The sequence below is a fragment of the Panicum virgatum genome, chromosome 4K, assembly GCF_016808335.1.
Source record: "Panicum virgatum strain AP13 chromosome 4K, P.virgatum_v5, whole genome shotgun sequence".
Lineage (NCBI taxonomy): Eukaryota > Viridiplantae > Streptophyta > Magnoliopsida > Poales > Poaceae > Panicum > Panicum virgatum.
This window is the reverse complement of record NC_053139.1, coordinates 38,466,515-38,484,906: the sequence shown is the minus strand read 5'-3', so window position 1 is coordinate 38,484,906 and position 18,392 is coordinate 38,466,515.

Below are 18,392 nucleotides of genomic sequence, written 5' to 3'. Positions count from 1 at the left end.
TGCAGTGCTCGGCTCAATGATTGGCTCGTTGGGAACCGAGGATTCGCTGGCAGCCTCGCAGGTCGCAGCAAGGGCAGGCTCTTGGCGCGCCCCCTGACTGGTAGGCCCCGCCGAGACTTCCGAGAGGTGTTCGCGCTCTAGTGCATTGCACGTGATCGAATGATTTCAGGGGGAGACGGTTCCTCTCACCTCCTCGTCTCCAGGGGCGAAGCCGGCCACAAATGTCACCGGGGTCGCCACGTTTATATATTGGGGTCAATAATAGTAATAAATAGTAGATTTCTATAGGATTTACAAAATTTTATCGGGGTCTTGTGACCCCAATGCCAATGGGCAGCTCCGCCCCTGCTCGTCTCCCGTTTTAGTTGGCACCAGACACTAACGAAGATTTTACTTGGGGGCTTTAGGCCTTGTTGAGATCCAAAATTTAACATTCGAAAAGAATGTTGCGGCACTTGTACAGAGAATTAAATTTAGACGAAACAAAAACTAATTAGGCACTCGACAAGCATGTTGCCCTTGTCGTGAGCCGTGACATGCTCACAGGGCGAAAGCAGGCTAGTTCGCATCAGAATGGCTGAAGAGCGTTACAACAACTCGCAATCGATAAACCACTAGTCAATTGCCTAATTGCTCGCACACCTAACACTACTAGAGAAAGAGTCATAAGTGCCGGTTGAAATTGGCCTATCGGTACCACGAAACCTGGTTGAAATTGGCCTTAGGTACTGATTTTGGACATGGTACCACGAAAACGGAACTAAATGTGGGCGACTAGGACACCGAGTATTTTGACCGGTCACCTTTGGTACCGGGTGAAAATTTCACCCGGTTTCAAAGTATTTTTGGGCAAAATATATGAAACCTGGGAAGAGGCGTGCGCGTGCCATGGCTAGGATTCGAACCCAGCCTAAGGCCTCCTTTGATACCTGTCGGGTACCATGATTAGGGGCACCATAATTAGGGGACTAAAATCACCCTAAAAACGCAAACACATGTTAGGCAACCGGGCCCACTAAGGCCTACAGCCTCCTTTCAATTTGGAAGAACGGAAATGACTCAAAGAAGCCCAATACGTGGCCCACATACACAGTACGGCCCTTCCGCTCACCCGCCCGCCGTACGGAGGCATTAAATGCCAACCACTCCTCCACAGCGCCTGGGTCAGACGGCGTCAGGCCGCCATTCCCCACAGTGGCTGTGACCGGAGTCCCGTCCGCCAACTCCGGTCACTGCTCCGCCATTCCGGACGCTGTGGCGATACTGTGGGAACCTGCGACGCAGTGCAAGACGTGCTCGGCACTGCTCCAGCCACTGTGCTGCCACCTCCCCATACCTCCTTCAAACTTTTCCCTCCGTGGAGCCCTCGAACGGCATGGGCATGACCCTCGGAAGCGGCTCCGGCCTTGACCAGAAGACCCTGGCCTGCAGGACCCTCGGAACATCGCCACACCACGCCTGGAGGACGGTACCCTCTACAGCAACGACCACGCCGCCCGCTGGAGCTACAAGGACGCCGGCGCGATCTCTGCAAGGCCAAGGACAACGCCCAGGACGACTGCCACGCCAGACGCCATACCCCACAGTATACTTTTCACAGTGCTCGACCACTGCGTCCCCGTAATTCGGGGAGAAGACGACGACTTCCACGATCTCCTGTGCATGTACACAGCCCCTCCTTGTGTCTATAAAAGGAGGAGGCGGGCCTTGTCTTGGGGGCCGGTCCATCCGGTAGAAAACAACACTCAACACTACTCACAGAGCCCAAACGCTCTTCTGAGCCCCGATATTGGCACTCGCCTCAATCAACTCCTCCTCTAGCAGAGACTTGGGAGCTTCCCTCCCTCTCTCGCCTCGCTTGTACCCCCTACTACAGGCACCCCCGGTGCAAGACAGTACAATGCTCTTGCACACCCCTTTGCTGGACATACGGCCCCACGACAGGAACCAGGATAAACCTGTGCGTTACTGTGTTGCCTCTTGCATCAACATCTGGGACGAGGAATACGCAGCATCATCACTAGTTGGGTCCGAACCGCCGGGTCAGGACGCCGACAGTACCGGGTGAAGGTTTCACCCGGTCCCAAAGTATTGTTGGTCAAAATATATGAAACCTGGGAAGAGGCGCGGCATGCCATGGTTAGGATTTAAACCCACGACCTCTTGCCTCATGGGTAGCTCCTTACCATCTCACCTACACAACAGTTGTGGTTGAGAAAGAGATATTTTCTTTTGAAGTAACCTGTGGAGTACCAAAGGCTAGACAAAGATATCGGGTGGCGTTATTACCCGGTACTAAAGGATTAGTACCTATGTCTAGCTTTTGGCACAGGGTGGTGTTATCACCTGGTGCTAAAAGATCTCCTTAGGCTTCCATCCACCCCGGTCTTCTTCAAACTGGTACTTTTGAAGCGGACCTATGGCTTGTTTTCTACTAGTGTAAACGACTTTTGTTTATGTACGAGTACGAGCATACTAGCAGCGGCGTTATTGTACTAGCAGCCATGCTAACCATAATGTTCATTCAAGAAGACTCATCTACGATTGATCCACCTTTGTTGCTGCCAATGTTTTCTCCATCACCATCCATTTCCTCATCTGTTTTTCGAATATCTGTGTTTGAAATCAGAAAAATGCATCTTAGCTTCTTAAGCTATCTCAACACATCTTTCAAACATTAGCTTGTCCTATCATTCTAGAACAGAAGACACATGCATACCAAGATAACAAATCTGAACAGATGGTTTATAATCAATGTAAAGATGAACATATATATGGATTCAGAAATACTATAAACAGACAACCCATTACTACAACAAAACAAATAAGAACAATAATCACAATATATGAATATTTAATAGACAGAGCACATTCATAAATATACCACAAAAGAAAATTTACCTTGCTGGACGTACAGCCCCACGGCCGGAACCAGAATAAACCCGTGTGTTACTGTGTTACCTCTTACATCAACATCTGGGACGAGGAACACGCAACAACATCACTAGTTGGGTCCGGACCGCCGGGTCAGGACGCCGACAGTTGGCGCGCCATGTAGGGGCAGCTGCGTGACATTTCTCTTTTGTTCCCATTTGATCTCCAGGGATGGCAACCAGATCCGCTCCCAGCGGGATACGAGATTCGGTTCGGGAGTCTTGAGTTCAGGGCAACCAGCAACGGTTACCTCATGGAGCTCCTCTCGCCCAGACACAACCCCGACGCTCCGAATTCACCAGCCCGGCACAACAGGCGCTCGGGCCAGCGCTCGCGACAGGCGCGCGTGGAGCGGCGCAGGGCGGAATGCCTCAACTCCCCCACGTGGGTTGAGGTTGGCATGTCGCAGCTCAGCGTCGCGGTCGACGGAGCCACCACTTCGTCATCATGTGCTCCGACGCCGTCTGCGCCGGCACCATCATCGACTGCAGCCCCAGTGCCTCCCAGGGAGGGCGCGACTGCACCGTCGCCCTTTCCCTTCGGGATGTGCAACACTGTCAATTATGCTTCTTCGTCTAGCACCAACTTCACCGAGTATGAGGATCTGCCGAGTCATCACCTCCTCTCGATCCGCGACCTCATCGCATCATCTCCTGATGACTCCTACCCCTAGACGGCGGGTTCAATCGCCGACGACATTAGCTTCTTCATGGACAACTTCACGGCCGAGGAGGCCGAGGACTACTCCGGCGTCCGCGACCCCGACGCTTTCCGCTCGTTCCAGCTCACGGCGGCTTACTGCCTCACCTGCTCTGAGGACTCCAGCGAGGGGGACTACGATCCCACTTGGGAGTGCTTCATGGTCCAGCTCGCGGACGGGCAAAACGACGGCGCTCCAGGCAATGACAGGAACGGTGGGGCAGACGCACAGGCAAACCAAGCAGTGGTGCCTGTCGCGAACCCTTCTTCTTCGTCAAGCTTGGCTGTGCGGCAGGCATAGCTGGCGCAACTCAAAGAGCTTCATGCTAGGCTCGACAAGCGGCGCCGGCAGACACAGGAACTGCGCACTGTGCTCGAACAGCAGCGCACCGCGTGTGGCGCGTAGGCCCGGGCGGCGGGGCGCGTCACCCGGGAACGGATCCTAGCCGACGACAACGTCGACAGACCACCGGAACTGAAAACGACCGGTGAGAAACTCATCGCTGCGGTCTACCTACTCCAAGCAATGCCCGAGCCATCTACGACTTCGGGTCGCAACCTGCGCCACGAGGCACAGGTGCTCATCGAGCAGGCTGTTGTGCAGCAGGCCGAGAGCTCTGCGTCTCGCATGCGCTCGACAGTCCCAAAAAACAGAGGTGCAGCACACCAGGGCTGCGAGGCCACAGCGCACTCTCCCCCAGAAGGAAAGGGCAAGGCAGTCGCAGTAGACGGTCCGAAGGCACCCTTGGTGCACGACTGCATCGGAAGGACTCCCGCAAGGGAGCGACTCCACGACACGCGCGGGCACGCCGGCGACGGCGACGCCCGTAACATCATCAATGGCAGGAAGTACACCCCTCGACGGGGTGGCCGCTTCAACCCCGAGCATGACAGGGGCGAGTCACCGGAGCCTCCGGGCACCCGTGTGTTCAGCCGGGAGATTCGTACCGCTCCCTTTCCCCTACACTTTCGACAGCCCACCATGCTCGTCAAGTACTCGGGCGAGACCGATCCTGCGGTCTGGCTCAACGACTACCGCCTAGCATGCCAGCTGGGCGGTGCGACGGATGACGCGGTCATCATCCACAACCTCCCCCTTCACCTCGTTGACGCCACGCGAACGTGGTTCGAGCACTTGCCCACGGACCAGATCCACGACTGGGCCGACCTAGTCAAGATCTTCGTGGGCAACTTCTAGGGCATTTACGTGTGCCCTGGGAACTCCTGGGACCTCAAAGGGTGTCGGCAGAAGCCCAAGGAGTCCCTGCGCGACTGTGCGGCGCTTCTCCAAGAATTGCACCGAGCTCCCCAGCGTCACCCACGTCGAGTTCATCAACGCTTTTCTCAAAGGCACGACGTGCAGAAACCTGGTGCACGAGCTTGCGCGAAAGTCATCCCGCCAGCACCAACGAGCTGTTCGATGCTGCCACCAACTACGCCGCAGGTGAGGAGGCAGTTGGTACCATCTTTGACGACAAGGTGAACAAGCGTAAGGAAGATGCGCCCGCAGAGGGCGGCAACACCAAGACCAACTCCCCCGCCAAGAAACAAAAGCAGGGGAAGAAAGGAAAGAAGCCGGCCCCACCGAACCAGCGTGGACCGGGACAGGCGGAAGACTCCGACGAGGCCTTCGTTGCTGCCCCGAACCGCAAAGGACCTCGAGGCCCCCCTCGAGGCGGTGGCGGCCTGTTCGACGACATGCTCAAGAAGTCGTGCCCTTACCACAAGGGCTCGGTCAACCACACCCTCGAGCAGTGCGAGATGCTCCGGAAATACTACAACCGCGTCACGCATCGCGGCAAGGACAAGAAGAAGGATGCTGGCGACAAAGGTGGAGATGACAAGTTCCCCCCGGTGGAGAACGCCTTCTTCATCTTCGGAGGGCCGACGACAAACATGACCTCTCGGCAGCGCAAGCGTGAGCGTCGGGAAGTCTTCTCCGTCACCAAGGCCACGCCATCCTACCTCGACTGGTCGGAGGACACCATTTCCTTCGGCCGCGAGGACCACCCCGACTACATCCCACACCCGGGATAGTACCCGCTTGTTGTCGACCCCATCATCAGCAACACCCGCTTCTCCAAGGTGCTCATGGACGGAGGCAGCAGCCTCAACATCTTGTACGCCCACACCTTGGAGCTCATGGGGATTGGATTGAACAAGCTCCGCCCTAGCAAGTCGCCATTCCATGGCGTTGCCCCGGGGAAGCGAGTCCAACCCCTCAGTCAGATCGACCTACCTGTCTGCTTCGGTACAGCAGCCAACTTCCGCAAGGATGTGCTCACCGTCGAGGTGGTGGGGTTTCGGGGAGCCTGTCATGCCATCCTTGGTCGTCCCTGCTACGATAAGTTCATGGCCATACCCAACTACACCTACCTCAAGTTGAAGATGCCGGGCCCGAGGGGTGTCGTCACCGTCGGCTCCTCATTCGAGCACGCCTACGAGTGTGACGTCGAGTGTGTCAAGCACGCGGAGGCTCAAGCGGAGGACGAAGCTGTAGGATCAAGAACACCTACTAGAGGGGGGGTGAATAGATGGTTTAAAAACTAAAACCAACAACACTTGAGAAATTTAATTAGTAACAAAGGAAAGCCCTATGTCATGCTACTACTATCTCTAGATGGGTTTGCAACCTAGGGTGACAAGATACAATTCAAGCTCTAGTAAAGTAAATTGATCAATGTAAAAAACAAGAATTAAAGCGAGCAAGAGAAGTAACTAAGCTTGACACAAGAATTTATCCCGTGGTGTCGATGACTTGCCGGTCACCCCTAATCCACGTTGAGGTGGATTCCAAGAATCAACCGCTCATCTATCAAGAACCTCTTGATCTTGAGCCGGCTTGAATCAAGAAACCGCTCCACACCTTGATTCCACTAGAGTTGCTCTTCACCACTCCGGTGAGGTGAGCACAAGACCTCTCACAACCGAAATCGGGGCTCCTCAACAATCTCCTTGGAGGAGCTCCAAGAAATCCTCTTCTCCAAGCTGTCTAGGGAGCGGCAACTCCCAAGAGTAACAAGTCGATGACGCTTGCTTGAAGTTTCCCTAGTGCCACAAAGCTCAAACTCTTGATGCAATGCACTAAGAAGCCCTCACACTCTCAAGAATGCAATCTCTAAGCAAGTGTGTGTGAGAGAGGGATGCCTTAGCTCTATGGTGTCAAGAATGCAGTCCAAATGGCCAAGAGAGACACCCAATGGCCGGGCATTGGGTATATATAGACACCCTCTCCGGCACATTTTTGAAATATAGGGGTGGACCGTCCGCCCACCTGGGCCGGACTGTCCGCCAGCCCACCAGAGCCTCTGCAAGCTCTCTGGAACGGGCGCGGACTGTCCGCCCCTCGGGTGCGGACTATCCTCCATTACTCAGTCAGCTCTCAAACATAGTCTTTTTCAAATCTTTTCAAAACGCCGTTAGCCCTCATGCACGCAACTAGACATTTTGAGCAAAATGGCACTAAGGACCCGTCAAGCACGAGTACTCGACCCCTCTTGATAGTACGACTATCTATCCAATAAATCCGGTCACTTTTCATCCACTAAACACCTTGTGACCGGTAAAATACAAAGCCCCTATTTTATACCTTTGCCTTGAGCCCAAGCTTTGCTCATCATCTCCAAAACTCCACACGTTCACAACCAAATCTCTTTCATCCGTGGATCAACCTATACTCATTATCTCAAATGAAATCGTTAATCCACAAATCGTTGTCATTAAATATCAAAACTTGAATTAGGGGCCTAGATGCTTTCAATCTCCCCCTTTTTGGTAATTAATGACAACACTAAATTTTGGAGTGATAAATGTGTTCAAGTCAACTTTATACACTAGGCATAAGGTGGACTTGGAATTGAACTTTGGAAGAACTTACTCATTTTTCTTGAAAATTTCAGAATATGGTATGAATAAATTCACCAAGTTCGATGAGTAGAGAGAACTCCCCCTTGATATGTGCATATAAATTTGCATGAATACCAAGAGCACATTTATATATTTGAAAATTTTGACGGAGCTTTCCCTACAAGTGGAAATCGAGGCATAAAAGATACAAGATATATATATATATATATATATATATATATGAAATTTTAGCTTGGTTAGCACAACCTCACAACCACAAGATGAACATGAATAGATAAGAGTAACACAAACCAACATAGTTCATCACACATTACAAACCAAATGTTCAAATCCAAACACAAGTCTCAAACCGAGTTCATGCAAGACACAAATCATAAACATGTAATACAATAGTTCAACACAAATAATCATGAGTGGCAAGCAGAAGCCAAAAGTGAATGAAGTCCATAAGAAGTCCATGAGCTCCCCCTAGATCCAAGCACTCCAAAGCTCCTTCTCCCCCTTTGGCATCAATTGCCAAGAAAGTCAACCCATCGGCGGCGGAGGAGGTGGTGGTGGGTAGAACGGCTGGTGCGGGTAGAACTCTGGAGGCGGCACTGGAGCCGGAAATACTGAGTAGAAGTGGTCAGAAAACCCGGTGAAGGCTGTGCTGAATGTATCAAAGCGCTGCTCTAGCTGCTCCTGTCTTTGCTCAAGCTGCTCAAAATGCTCAGAAGAGGGCAAATCCTCAAAGCGTGAATCAAGAGCTGCTATGTCTGAGTGTAAACTCTGCTGAACCCTCTGCATCTGAGCCATCATGGGCTGGAACATTTGCTGCTGCATGTTCTGGAAGTTGAGGTTCATCTGATTCTGCATCTGATCAGCCAACCCCACAATCTGAGAGGACATGCTCTCCTGCATGGATGCAAAGTAAGGGTCAAAGTAGCCAGCTGGAGGAGCCCACTGCTGCTGTACTGGAGGATGCGGTGGTGGCATGGCATGTTGAGCTGCAGCTGCTCCCATATGAGCATCATCATCACTATCATCATCCTGCCCCTGTGCTTCAGCATCCATATCATCTCCAGAGAAAGGAGTCAAAGGTCTCAAAAGAAAAGTATTGTCATTCTTGAATGGCCTGAAGGGGGTGTGCTTGCTTTCACATATCCCTCTGAAGCTAGACTTGACCTTGATAATGGACATAATGTATGGAGCAAAATATAGGTTCATCTCCATGTTAAGCCTTAAATCTGCAAGCTGATCCATAATAAGAGCAATGCCATTTATTTTATTTCCGTTCATGATATGAGATATCACATTCCAATAGAGCCCTCTAATCTTGTCCTTGTTGCCACTCTTAGGCAGGAATGTGACTCTGACAATCTTATTAATCATAGCAGGATGATGCCTCAAACCCTGAGTGCCCCCAAAGCTTCTAGCAATACCAAGATGTGCAGGCTCATAGTACATGGGGTAGTCATTCTCATCTAGGGGGTTTTCGAACACAACATTCACACTTTGCTCACTAGTGATGAAATCATAATCCAACTGATTAGCCTCAGCAAACTGTGCAAATGTAGCATAATATGTTCTCTTGCCAGTTGTCCACCAAAATGTTTCCTCAACCATGTTGATCTCTAGAGTGGCATAGAACTGATGTATGACTGTTTCATTCCAATCACACCTATGCTGTAGAAAATTTGCTAACCCCATTTGCACAAATCTATCCACTAGATCAGACATGACTTGTTGTTGTCTCATATAGCCTAGGTCAATGGTCTGATGTTTGAATACATTCTTCTTAACTAGATGACCAAAGTAAACATCTTTTTGTACCTCAGTTTTGAAGAAGAGGATGTTGATGTCCCGAGGCAAGTTGAATTGATTCACTGCTCTAGCATTGGCATAGCTCTCAGCAGTCCACTGTCGGCTAGGAAGATCTAGCCCCATCAGATCTGTAACATCATCCTCAATTCCCTCAGTCTCTTCCTCTGAGGATTCATCACCAACATCACCTACTGAAGATGCTGCAGCCATCTCACTGAGATTGGGAGCATAGTCCACATCATCAGAGTCATCACTGTCTCTTTGTCTTTTGGAAGTCATAGCCTTCTTGATTTTGGAAGCAGTGGCCTTGATGATCTTCCGGGGTGGCCTGAGATCAAGATTTAACCATAAGAACAATTACTAAAGCAATAGAACGAATCCATAATGATATAAGTCAGTTCAGCTGGCATCTGAAAAATCTGACACTGGCGGACCATCCGCTCTTCTGAACGCGGACCGTCCGCGGTTCATGAACCACCACGGCGGACCGTCCGCGTTTAGCGGGCGGACTGTCCGCGACCCATCTGTTCTGTGCAGGAACACAAAATCGCCCTCAACTTTGATTCACCCATGTTTTGAGTTTTGATTCAAATCCAATAACCAAATTTTAACTATAACATTTCCTCATCACTAGGAACAAGATCCCCCATGTATTTTCAAGAATCCATGGTCCAAAAACAGATCGGAGCATCTAACCCTAACTCTTTCCAATAAAGAAATCCAAGAACAAGAGTTAGGGATTCGTCAAAATACCGGGAGGACATGATGTACAATCTTTGAGAAGAGTCCGGGGATGTTCTCGGACCGTCCGGGAATCATGCCAAAAAACATTGAACTTGTCGTCTCCCCCACGTGCTTGAGAGAAAGAGAGAGCTTTTGGATGATGTGTGCGGTTTGGTGGGGGGAGTGAGAAGGACACCCATTATAAGTCAAGTCTGGCCGACCCCACCATTATGTCCAGTCGCGGGCTGTCCGCGGTATCCTGGCGGACCGTCCGCCTTTGAATTTTTACACTACCACCCGACTGAAACTGCCTCTGGTAAATTCTTCCCAACACAGGCGGACTGTCCGCAGATCTACACCGGACCGTCCGCTGTCCTTCGGCGGACTGTCCGCCTCTTACCTGCGGGCCGTCCGCTGTACCAAATTTCAGACAGCCCAGAATTTTGCCAACTTTCTCAATTCCAACTTCAATTTGGCATCATTGCTCATGTAAAAATCCAAAAATCTCAAATCTTGCATGGAAACCTTTAAAAGACTCATATGAGCAAGTTACAACAAGAATTCAAAAATAAATCGAGTAAAATCATGAAAACTCATAAATGGCTCAAAAATACCTCAAAAATTCAGAAAAATGAAACAAAGAGTGCATGAAAGAACCATATGCCACATGTGCTAGTTTTCAAACCACATTTGAGAAGTCAATGATATTTAACTCATTTCTTAACTTGCAAAACCGAGATTCATCCAAAGGCTTGGTAAATATATCGGCTAATTGATCATCCGTGCCAATACCATCAATCTTGATATCACCCTTGTTCACATGATCTCTAAGAAAATGATGGCGGATATCAATATGCTTGGTTCTTGAATGTTGAACCGGATTAGTAGCAATCTTCACGGCACTTTCATTATCACACAATAAGAGAATTTCATCAAATTTCACACCATAATCGAGAAGAGTTTGCTTCATCCATAACAATTGTGCACAACAACTTCCGGCCGAGACATATTCCGCTTCGGCAGTTGAAAGAGCCACGGAATTTTGCTTCTTTGAAGACCAACAAACAAGAGATCTTCCAAGAAATTGGCAACCACCGGAAGTGCTCTTCCTATCAACCTTGCACCCCGCATAATCCGAATCCGAAAAACCAACCAAATCAAAATGAGCACCCTTGGGATACCATAAGCCAATATTAGGAGTATATTTCAAGTATCTCATGATCCTTTTGACGGCAGTCAAATGACATTCTCTAGGTGCGGCTTGAAATCGTGCACACATGCAAACACTAAACATGATGTTGGGCCTAGATGCGGTCAAATAAAGCAAACTACCGATCATAGAACGGTAAAGCTTTTGGTCAACCGGGTTACCTCCCTCATCGAGGTCGAGATGCCCATTGGTGGCCATAGGAGTCTTGATTGGTTTTGCATCTTCCATATCAATTTTTTTCAAGATATCCTTCACATATTTTGATTGACACACAAAGGTGCCTTCCTTGAGTTGCTTGATTTGAAGTCCAAGAAAGAAACTCAATTCACCAATTATGGACATCTCAAATTCCCTAGACATCATTTCACCAAATTCCTCACAAAAACTTGGGTTAGTTGAACCAAAGATAATATCATCAACATAAATTTGACAAACAAACAAATCCTTACCAATTTCTTTAGTGAACAAAGTAGTGTCAACCTTACCAATTTTGAAGCCCTTAGAGATAAGAAAGTCCCTCAATCTTTCATACCAAGCTCGTGGAGCTTGCTTAAGACCATAAAGAGCTTTAGATAGTTTGTATACATGATTTGGCTTCTTGGGATCTTCAAAACCGGGAGGTTGATCAACAAAAACAAGTTCACTAATCTTGCCATTCAACAAAGCACTTTTCACATCCATTTGAAAAAGTTTTATGTTGTGAGAGCAAGCATAAGCTAATAAAATTCTAATAGCTTCTAATCTACCAACGGGAGCGAAAGTTTCACCAAAATCCAAACCTTCGACTTGAGTGAAGCCTTGAGCTACCAATCTTGCTTTGTTTCTCACAACCATTCCATCTTTATTTTGCTTGTTTCTAAAGACTCATTTAGTGCCAATAACATTATAATTCTTGGGCCTCTCAACTAGATCCCAAACTTGATTCCGGGAGAAATTATTTAATTCTTCATGCATAGCATTCACCCAATCCGGATCTCTCAATGCTTCATCTACACGGTTAGGTTCAAGAAAAGATACAAAAGAATAATGTTCACAAAATGAAGCAATGCGAGATTTGAACACCCTTACTAATATCACCCATGATTTGATCCACCGGATGATCTTTTGCAAGAGTATGATGAATTCTTTGAGGAACAATGGGTTCCTGAGTTGATGTAGAAGGTGCACTAGATGAACCAACTTGATCTTGTACTTGAGAATCATCATTACTTGAATCTTGTACAATTTATTGTGCTTGATCATTTGAGATAGAAGTTGAAGGATTAACTCTAATAGAGATAGAAAGACCATCTTCATCTTCATCTTCTTCTCTTGGTCTAACATCACCAATTGACATATTTTTCATTGCATTTCTCAAACCATCACTTCTCACATCATCAAGATTTTCTTGTTCATTATGAGACCCATTGGTTTCATCAAACTCAACATTATATGCTTCTTCAACAATGCCATGTGTTTTGTTGTAGACCTGATAAGCCTTGCTACAAGATGAGTATCCAAGAACAAAACCCTCATCACATTTGCTTTGAAACTTTGATAACCGAGTTCCCTTCTTGAGAATATAGCATTTGCAACCAAACACTCTAAAATATGAGATATTTGGCTTCCTTCCAATGAGCAACTCATATGGGGTTTCGTTATGAAATCTATGGCAATACAATCTATTAGAGGCATGACAAGCCGTGTTGATTGTTTCGGCCCAAAAGCTATCCGAAACATTGTATTCGGAGAGCATTGATCTTGCCATATCAATTAAGGTTCTATTTTTCCTCTCAACAAGACCATTTTGTTCCGGAGTGTACTTGGTTGAGAATTCATGCTTGATTCGTTTCTCAGCACACCATTCCTCAACTCTTGTGTTTCTAAACTCACTTCCATTGTCACTCCTCACTTTCTTCACTTTGAGCTCAAATTCATTTTCGGCCCTTGTCAAGAATTTCTTGAATGTGTCATATGTATCGGCCTTGTCATGAAGAAAGAAAACCCATGTGTATCTTGAGTAATCATCCACTACCACAAGACAATAGCAATTTTCACCAATACTTCTATATATTGTAGGACCAAATAAATCCATATGAAATAATTCCAATGGTCTCTCGGTTGACATGACACTCTTAGTGGGATGAGTATTTGCAACTTGCTTTCCGGCTTAACATGCACTATATAACTTATCTTTTTCAAACTTCACATTCTTCAAGCCAACTACTAAATCATGCTTCAAAAGTCGGTTGAGTTGTTTCATGCCAACATGACCAACCCTTCTATGCCATAACCAAACCAAAGAAGATTGAGTGAATAAGTAAGTGGACAAGTTTGCCTCTTTAGTAGCAAAATCCACAAGATATACATCCTCATGTCTAAATTCCATAAAGATGTGATCTTTTCTATCCAAGCTAGTCACTACAACATCATCTTTAGTGAAACTACACTTATATCCAAAATCACAAAGTTGAGTGACCGCTAAGAGATTAAACTTGTGAGAATCAACCAACAATACTTTTGAAAGAGAATGATCACTTGAGATAGGAATTGTACCAACTCCTTTGACTTTGCCCCGGCTATTGTCACCAAAGATGATGTCACTATAGCCACCCACATTCTCATCTAGAGAGTAAAACATCATTGGATCTCCGGTCATGTGTTGAGTGCATCCACTATCAAGCACCCAATGTCTTCCTCCGAACTTGTAATTCACCTACAAAGAGGAAGTAAGTTTTTTAGGTACCCAAACTTTCTTGGGTCCTTGAACGTTAGTGACCAAGACTTTTGGCACCCAAATGGCGTTTTTTTAGCACCATCTATAGGTATCCCAATAAATTTTGCACTAACATTTCCATTTGAAATTTTCATAAGAATGTAACTTGAATCAAAGAATATGACTTTCTTGTTGGTGCAATTCTTCTCAACATGACCAACCTTCTTGCATTTTTCACAATATGGCTTACCGCTACTCTTCACAAAAGTAGTTTTGTTTTGCACAAAAGCCTTCTTCCCTTTCTTAGGAATGTATCCAAACCCTTGCTTGTTCAAGTTGAACTTTTGCTTTGCCCAACAATGATTAAACTTGGCTCTACTATCATAGCACTTTCTCAAATCATTAGTCAAGCAAGTAATCTCTTTCTTTAACAAATTATTTTCCATAACAAGAGATTCATTGCAAGATGGGTTATCAATTTTGGTGCAAAAAGAACTAGTAGAGCTAGAGCCACAAGGTTTATCATCAATTAAATCACAACTAACACCAATGCTCAATGTTGCTTTTCTTTCATGATTAAGCAAGATATTGTGAGCTTCCTCAAGCTTCTCATGAGTTTCTTTGAGATTCTCATGAGAAGTCTTTAGCTCCTCATAGGAATCTTGAAGAGAAGTAAACTTCAACTTCAAGTCCTTTAACTTAGCCTTTTCCTTTGTCATGAATTCATCGGCATCATTGAGTATTTCAACAAGATCATCATATGAAAGTTCATCAAGTTCACCGTCTTGTTGTACCTTCGCACCACCCTTTGCCATAAGACAATGTGGTGTAGAGAAGAATGATGGAGCCTCCTTGATGGCGATCCCGGCAACTCCCTTGGATGGCTTGTGATCATCATCATCATCGGAGCTTGCATCGGAATCCCATTCAACAAAATAAGCTTGGCCATTCTTCTTCTTCTTGATGAACTTCTTCTTCTTTTCATCATTTTTCTTGTCCTTCTTATTTGGACAATTGACAATGATATGACCTACTTCACCACATTGGAAGCAAGTCTTGTCCACAAAAGGATTTTTTCTTGATGATTGACATCTCTTGCCAAAGTTCTTCTTGCTCATCATTCTATTGAATCTCTTGACAAAGAGAGCCATCTCCTCATCCGATTCTTCTTCTTGGCACCCACTTTCTTCTTCATTTTTGCTATCTTGAGCTTTGAATGCCACACTTTTCTTTTTCATATCAATTTCTCCCCCATGAGCTTCATCTTGAGATTTCTTGAACATGTCATGGGTGAGAATTTCTCCCAATATTTATTTGGGAGTTGCGGTCTTCACATTTGACCTTACAAGTAAGGTCACAATTGTGTCATATCTTTCCGAAAGACATCTAAGAAACTTGTGGTTGAAATCCCCATCCGGTACCTCAAATCCAAGTCCCTTGAGGTCATTCACAATGTCATTTAGCCGGTTGAACATCTCGGCTATACTCTCATCCTTCTTCATGGTAAATTCACTAAAATTGCCCTTAAGCAAATATAACTTGGCCTCCTTCACACTTGATGTGCCCTCATGAATTTCCATGAGCTTCTTCCATATGTCATTTGTATTTGTGAGGCTCTTGACTCTATTAAATTCAGTCACATCAAGAGCACTAAAGAGCACGTTAACCCCTTGATCATTTAGTGTCTCATTTTCCTCATCTAGGGGTGTCAAACTCTTTGGGTCCAAAATGACATATCCATCACTTACTACTCTCCATAGCCATAATTGTTTCCATCAAAGAACGGTGGCTTCCCAACATGAATCCCATGATTACTAGTCATTGTTCTACTCCAAGATGGTTAAATCCACAATTAATGGAGTACTTAGTTCTGGTACCACTTGTAGGATCAAGAACACCGACTAGAGGGGGGGTGAATAGACGGTTTAAAAACTAAAACCAACAACACTTGAGAAATTTAATTAGTAACAAAGGAAAGCCCTATGTCATGCTACTACTATCTCTAGATGGGTTTGCAACCTAGGGTGACAAGATACAATTCAAGCTCTAGTAAAGTAAATTGCTCAATGTAAAAACAAGAATTAAAGTGAGCAAGAGAAGTAACCAAACTTGACACAAGAATTTATCACGTGGTGTCGATGACTTGCCGGTCACCCCTAATCCACGTTGAGGTGGATTCCAAGAATCAACCGCTCCTCTATCAAGAACCTCTTGATCTTGAGCCAGCTTGAATCAAGAAACCGCTCCACACCTCGATTCCACTAGAGTTGCTCTTCACCACTCCGGTGAGGTGAGCACAAGACCTCTCACAATCGAAATCGGGGCTCCACAACAATCTCCTTGGAGGAGCTCCACGAAATCCTCTTCTCCAAGCCATCTAGGGAGCGGCAACTCCCAAGAGTAACAAGTCGATGACGCTTGCTTGAAGTTTCCCTAGTGCCACAAAGCTCAAACTCTTGATGCAATGCACTAGGAAGCCCTCACACCCTCAAGAATGCAATCTCTAAGCAAGTGTGTGTGAGAGAGGGATGTCTTAGCTCTATGGTGTCAAGAATGCAGTCCAAATGGCCAAGAGAGACACCCAATGGCCGGGCATTGGGTATATATAGACAACCCTTCAAAAACTAGCCATTACACTCTTTTCTGCGAAGTCGCGGACCGTCCGCGGTTCAAAAACCGGACCGTCCGCCGTTATAAACCAGTGAGTCAGAGTGCATTTAATGCGTGTCAGAACTAGCCATTAAACTCCGGCGGACCGTCCGCAGTTAAGAGATCTGACTCACCAGAGACAAATGTGCTCTCTGGTACAAATTCGAATTAGCCTGCGGACCGTCCGCGCCCCAAGGGCGGACCGTCCGCAGTTCACTTTTCAGCCCAAACCAGAGAAACAACCTCTCTGGTACAAATCTGAGATTAGCCGGCGGACCGTCCGCGCCCCATGGGAGGACTGTCCGTCGTACAAATTTGAAGCCCACCAGAGAGACACCCTCTCTGGCACATTTTTGAAATATAGTGGCGGACCGTCCGCCCACCTGGTCCGGACTGTCCGCCAGCCCACCAGAGCCTCTGCAAGCTCTCTGGAATGGGCGCGGACAGTCCTCCCCTCGGGTGCGGACTGTCCTCCGTTACTCAGTCAGCTCTCAAACTTAGTCTTTTTCAAATCTTTTCAAAACGCCGTTAGCCCTCATGCATGCAACTAGACATTTTGAGCAAAATGGCACTAAGGACCCGTCAAACACGAGTACTCGACCCCTCTTGATAGTACGGCTATCTATCCAACAAATCCGGTCACTTTTCATCCTCTAAACACCTTGTGACCGGTAAAATACAAACCCCCTATTTTATACCTTTGCCTTGAGCCCAAGCTTTGCTCATCATCTCCAAAACTCCACACGTTCACACCCAAATCTCTTTCATCCGTGGATCAACCTATACTCATTATCTCAAATGAAACCGTTAATCCACAAACCGTTGTCATTAGATACCAAAACTTGAATTAGGGGCCTAGATGCTTTCATAAGCCCTCGCAACCACCCTCGACAAGATGGCAAGCGAGGCCTTGGACTCCACGTACCGGCACACTGGCAGCTTCGAACTCGCCGAAGGCATCAAGAAGGTGCCCCTCAACCCGAATCACCCCGACGACAAGGCGTTGCAGGTCAGCGCCACCCTCGATAGCAAATAGGAAGTGGTGCTCGTCCACTTTCTCCACGCCAACGCAGACATCTTTGCATGGAGCCCCTCGGACATGCCTGGCATACCGAGGAAGGTCGCCGAGCACTCCCTTGACATCCGACCCAACTCCAAGCCGGTGAAGCAGCGCATGCGACGCTTCGACGAGCTCAAGCGCCGGGCGATCGGCGAAGAGCTGCAGAAACTTCTGGCGGCCGGATTCATCAAGGAGGTATTCCATCCCGAGTGGCTAGCTAATCCTGTGTTAGTAAAGAAAAAGAATGGAAATTAGAGGATGTGCGTAGACTACACTAGTTTAAATAAAGCATGTCCGAAGGTTCCGTTTCCTTTGCCGCGTATTGATCAAATCGTTGATTCAACTGTGGGATGCGAACTTTTATCCTTTCTTGATGCTTATTCCGGTTACCACCAAATCAAGATGAAAGAGTACGACCAGCTCGTGACCTCTTTTATCACACCTTTCGGCATGTACTGCTACGTCACGATGCCTTTTGGCCTCAGAAACGCCGGAGCTACATATCAGCGGTGTATGCTCCACGTATTCGGGGACCATCTCGGGCGGAATGTAGAGGCATATGTCTACAACATCGTCGTAAAATCCAGGAAGGCAGATGACCTGGTAGCCGATCTCAGGGCCCCGAACGCGGATTGCCTCAGGGCCCCGAAAGTGTCCAGGAAGGCGGATTGCCTAAGGGCCAAAGGGGTAAAACTCAACCCCGAGAAGTGCGTGTTCGGAGTCCCTCGAGGCATGCTCTTGGGCTTCATTGT